Source organism: Triturus cristatus, chromosome 5_1, assembly GCF_964204655.1.
Source record: "Triturus cristatus chromosome 5_1, aTriCri1.1, whole genome shotgun sequence".
Lineage (NCBI taxonomy): Eukaryota > Metazoa > Chordata > Amphibia > Caudata > Salamandridae > Triturus > Triturus cristatus.
In genome coordinates this window covers 39,224,375-39,230,315 of record NC_140587.1, presented here as the reverse complement: position 1 = coordinate 39,230,315, position 5,941 = coordinate 39,224,375, and the positions used below count along the sequence as shown (strand labels likewise).

At 45.3% G+C, this 5,941-nt stretch overlaps 1 pseudogene; it reads right to left on the bottom strand.

Annotated features, from left to right (window-relative positions):
- Positions 1–294: 294 nt before the first annotated feature.
- Positions 295–4,188, bottom strand: LOC146830100 (E3 SUMO-protein ligase KIAA1586-like; annotated as a pseudogene).
- Between the last annotated feature and the right edge of the window lie 1,753 nt (positions 4,189–5,941).

The window sequence follows — 5,941 nt, the reverse complement described above, 5'->3', positions numbered from 1 at the left end:
TGAATTGGTTACACAGGCAAGTACACTTCAGGTTAAGAAAAGCACAAGACTCCAATGGTGGTACCATCATTAGATTTGACCAAATATTCTTAACTGGAGCACTGTTCATTGGGTGGGGAAATGTTGAGAGCCTATACAATATCACATATACACAATAAGTTACAAAATTACATAACATATTTACAATTTGATGTGAAAGCTACTGAGTAATGTTGGGCTATCCCGCCAGAGATAGTTTGTAAAACTTTGACATCCAGGCAAACATGGACTGTGGGAGAGGGCCGTTCAGACATGTCAAGTGGCATCACTAGATGGGTGACAGGGTTGCTTCTCACGGCGATCTTTGGCATTTTTCCAGTGCTGATAAACTCTATCAAGGTCAACTTTCCCATTCAGGAGGTAGGCCTTTGTCCTCATCAGCATATCCAAATGCTTCTGCTCTAGTCTATTCCTCAATTTACTCTTGATAGCATTCATGAGGCTGAATCCTCGTTCACAATCTGCGCTAGATGCTTGAAACGTTGCGCAGACATTAACAAGATGAGACACCACACTATACTGAGCAGCATTGCGTACAGTGAAATCCACCATGTCTTGAAAGGTGGTAAATAATCCACCCTTTACATGTTCTGCCACCACATATTTATAGTCTCTGTATTGTCGAACAACATCTTCTGGTGTTTCGCAATCACCCAGGAACAAGACATTTTTATGCTTTTCAACAAGTCTTTGTATATTCTTAGTTCCAAAATCAAAATGTGATTGTGTTGCCATTGCCTGGATTTCAAAACTTGCCCATTCTTTCAGTTCATCTTCAGGGAACCTTTTTTGCACGTGCTCACAAAGAAGGGAACCAAAAGACAAAATAGGACCACTGACAAGCTCTTGCCTTTCCTTGTACACCACCATCATATCTCTTATATTGCTGCTCCAAAAGACAGTGTCCCCCAAATACTGTTCCTTAATTTGGCCGATCTTTGCTCTCGCATACTGTACAGCTTCAACAGTAGTCAAATAACTTTTTTGGAACAGTTTGCACAAAGATGCAAATTCACTCAGAATGTCATTAAGTACTGCAAGGGAAATATGGTAGTTTCAGTTGGATAGCTTTTTGTGACAATATTTAGCAACTGAATCATTCACTTCAGCTTTCTCATGCTCAAAGTACTTAAGAACCGCCTCGTAATTCCGAATTAGTGCACCAACTGCAAAATGCCTTGAAAGCCACCGAACTTCATTCAATGGTCGAAAAGAGACTACTTCACAATCAGTGACCGATGCCATTTCATCCAGCTTGGACTTCCTTGCAGGAGATCTGGAGAACACAGTGTAGACAGTCCTCAATAATGTCTCCATCTCTTTAATCATTGGAACCCTCTTCCAGGCATCATCAACTCTCAAATCTTCTCGATGAGCGACACAATGATGCTCAAATAGATGGGAAATGGATTGTTTAAGGCAAGTACGGGCTGGACTGTTCCCATGAGTCACAGGGTCGGACTGATTTGCATATGGCCATGTCGGAACTGGGGTGGCAGAGTGGGCTAAAGAACGGTGATGGATTAAACCCAGATCAGTTGTCTGGGGGTGAATGCTTGCAATGTTCAACACTCCGTCCATCATTCCCTTTGGTTTTGCTTTGTTCGCCATAGGTTGGCAGGTTATGCTCAGACGTGAGTCCCTTGCTCACTTTGCCACTGGATTCAAGCAAGCCTGGCTGAAGACGGCTGAAATGCCAGAAACCGGTCCTAGGAAGCTTGTTTCCGGTCCAGGGAGGACATGGCTTGGCAGTTCGGGCTGGACTGTTCCCATGAGGCACAGGGTCAGACTGATTTGCATATGGCCATGTCGGAACTGGGGTGGCAGAGTGGGCTAAAGAACGGTGATGGATTAAACCCAGATCAGTTGACTGGGGGTGAGTACTTGCAATGTTCAACACTCCGTCCATCATTCCCTGTGGTTTTGCTTTGTTCGCCATAGGTTGGCAGGGTATGCTCAGACGTGAGTCCCTTGCTCACTTTGCCACTGGATTCAAGCAAGCCTGGCTGAAGACGGCTGAAATGCCAGAAACCGGTCCTAGGAAGCTTGTTTCCGGTCCAGGGAGGACATGGCTTGGCAGTTCGGGCTGGACTGTTCCCATGAGGCACAGAGTCAGACTGATTTGCATATGTCCATGTCGGAACTGGGGTGGCAGAGTGGGCTAAAGAACGGTGATGGATTAAACCCAGATCAGTTGACTGGGGGTGAGTGCTTGCAATGTTCAACACTCCGTCCATCATTCCCTGTGGTTTTGCTTTGTTCGCCATAGGTTGGCAGGGTATGCTCAGACGTGAGTCCCTTGCTCACTTTGCCCCTGGGTTCAAGCAAGCCTGGCTGAAGACGGCTGAAATGCCAGAAACCAGTCCTAGGAAGCTTGTTTCCGGTCCAGAGAGCACATGGCTTGGCAGTTCGGGCTGGACTGTTCCCATGAGGCACAGGGTCAGACTGATTTGCATATGGCCATGTCGGAACTGGGGTGGCAGAGTGGGCTAAAGAACGGTGATGGATTAAACCCAGATCAGTTGACTGGGGGTGAGTGCTTGCAATGTTCAACACTCCGTCCATTATTCCCTTTGGTTTTGCTTTGTTCGCCATAGGTTGGCAGGGTATGCTCAGACGTGAGTCCCTTGCTCACTTTGCCACTGGATTCAAGCAAGCCTGGCTGAAGACGGCTGAAATGCCAGAAACCGGTCCTAGGAAGCTTGTTTCCGGTCCAGGGAGAACATGGCTTGGCAGTTCGGGCTGGACTGTTCCCATGAGGCACAGGGTCAGACTGATTTGCATATGGCCATGTCGGAACTGGGGTGGCAGAGTGGGCTAAAGAACGGTGATGGATTAAACCCAGATCAGTTGACGGGGGGTGAGTGCTTGCAATGTTCAACACTCCGTCCATCATTCCCTTTGGTTTTGCTTTGTTCGCCATAGGTTGGCAGGGTATGCTCAGACGTGAGTCCCTTGCTCACTTTGCCACTGGATTCAAGCAAGCCTGGCTGAAGACAGCTGAAATGCCAGAAACCGGTCCTAGGAAGCTTGTTTCCGGTCCAGGGAGGACATGGCTTGGCAGTTCGGGCTGGACTGTTCCCATGAGGCACAGGGTCAGACTGATTTGCATATGGCCATGTCGGAACAGGGGTGGCAGAGTGGGCTAAAGAACGGTGATGGATTAAACCCAGATCAGTTGACTGGGGGTGAGTGCTTGCAATGTTCAACACTCCGTCCATCATTCCCTTTGGTTTTGCTAAGGCAAGTACCAACACCATTATTTTTACCCAGCATCAAAGACGCACCATCGGATGTGAACATGACCATTTTCATGAGGTCCAGTTCATTGGCAGTGTAGAATTCTTTCACAGCAGTAGTGATAGCCTCAGCATTACAACTAGTCAGCTTCACTATGCCCCCAAACAGTGTTTTGTGCTCTGTTGAAGTTACAGGTCGGAACTTGAAGTACAGGATGAGCATTTTTGTAACAGAAATATCTGTGCTCTCATCAATTATCAATGTGTGATACAAAGCGTTACAAAGTTCTGCCATTCCTTTGCAGTATATCACGCTATTGATGGCATCAAGGAACTCAAAGACATAGTTCTTGCTCCTCCAGCTGTCTGGTATCTTCACATACAAAGCTAGGTGGTCATGGATGTCTTTTACAGATAACATTGAAGTATTCATCTTGACTGCCTGCAACACATTGTTGATGAGAATCTTGATCTCCTCAGGCAGGGAGCTTTGTCGTTCAACTACTTCCATTCTATTTGCTTTGTCAGTGGCAGTTTCTGTCAGCATTGCCCGCACTCCAAAACCAAACCTGGCAGCAGCACTTCTATTTCTCAATATCACCATGGCAGACTCGTGTACTTTGCTAAGTAGATGGTGTTTCATGTAATCCAGTTTCCAGCCATCACTCCATTTCTTCCCTGTAGAAAAGTCCCCAACAATCTTGGCTTCTGCATATGCTTTGCAAATCAAGCCCACGTCTGGACTGTATTGAAATAGTTTCCCAAGTTGCACGCAAACCTTGCTTCGTGATTTCTGTGTCTCAGCCTCCGCAATTTGTTTCATCCACTCTTCCTTGAATACAAGGCAACATTTCTTCCTTTGTGGTGAAGCATCACACTCTGCAGAAGGTACAACTTTGCGCTTGAACATATTTGTGATAACTGGGTTTAGCCTGCTACCCCACAAAGCCTGCAAAATAAAGGAACATGGCTAAAGTTGATGCCTATGCTTATGATTGCAATCTGTCACATAATAGGGAGGCATCGCCGGCAAAACATAGAGTGTAATTACCTGGAATTTTCTGTTCACTGCCCTGCCCTTCCAAACTTAGATGTAGAACTGTCCGTAGAGCCTACAATAGAAGTAAAGATTATTTCAGCACATTGTAAATTTGTGATACAGCAATATACCATGTGCACCATAAGGGAACTCTACCAAGCAATTACCTGTTGTGCTTGTACTCACGTATGCCCGTTCAAAGGTGTGGGGTACTGTCTGCGAAACCTGCAACAGAAGAAAATATGGGTAAGGTATGTGGTTATACTACAATGCACACGATGCACCACAGTTTAACTCTACCAAACAATTACCTGCTCTGCTTGTACTCACATATTCCCGTTCAAATGTGTGGGGTACTGTCTGCGAAACCTAGAACAGAAGAAAACATGGGTAAGGTATGTGGTTATACTACAATGCACACGATGCACCACAGTTTAACTCTACCAAACAATTACCTGCTCTGCTTGTACTCACATATTCCCGTTCAAATGTGTGGGGTTCTCTCTGCGAAACCTAGAACAGAAGAAAACATGGGTAAGGTACGTTGTTATACTACAATGTACAAGATGCACCACAGTTTAACTCTACCAAACAATGACCTGCTCTGCTTGTACTCACGTATTCCCATTCAAATGTATGGGGTACTGTCTGCGAAACCTTCAACAGAAGAAAACATGGGTAAGGTATGTTGTTATACTACAATACACAAGATGCACCACAGTTTAACTCTACCAAACAATTACCTGTTTGTTCTGCCTGTACTCAAGTCTGCCTGTACGCCTGTATTTGTAGCACGGTCACACAAACCTGCAAAAGAAAAGGGGTGCATATTGTGAATCTATTTACCCAGCACCCCCCAAATCCAATGTGGAACATAAACAGGATTACCTTGTCTATGTGGGTACTCACGCCTGATCATTCAAATCCAAATACCTTACAGACTGCAAACCTGCAATTGAAGATGAGATGGTTAGCAAAGGCTCTAAGAGTTACAAACAATGAATGGGACTGGCCCAGATACTCCAATAGGAAAAATGACCAAATCGTTACCTGGGATTCCAGTTTAGGCAAATAGGCACGTGCCCCTGTGCTCCATTATTAGCATCCATTAGGCTAAACTTATCTGCACCTCCCCACACAATCTAGCCACTCGCCTGCATTTTCTTGACCTTTTGCCATGTCAATGTTTTAACAGATATGCGTCCCATTCACACACATTTGCATGTTATCACATTTACAATAGAACATGGGTACTCACAAATATTTTCCCTAGGGTCAAAAATATTTGGTTGTGGTGTGACCGCACTGATGCGTGCAGGGTAGTGGTCAGGGACTTGGGAGGTGTTAAGGTGGACTTGGAGAAGTATGTACATTTAGTGGCTGAACAATGTGGTACCAGAAAACTTGGGATCAATACTGGCTTCTCTGCTTCACTTTGGCTGGATAACTCTGGAGATTGATGGACAAGCTGCAGAGAGCTCTGATTTTTGTCTAGTGAAAGGTTTGACTCATTATAAAGTAGTAGAGGAGGTCAAAATGCCTGATGCAAAGCAGGTGAACCATACAGATCACAAAGTGCATGCAATGTAAATAGATCACTGCATTACTGCTTCTGTCAGAGAGC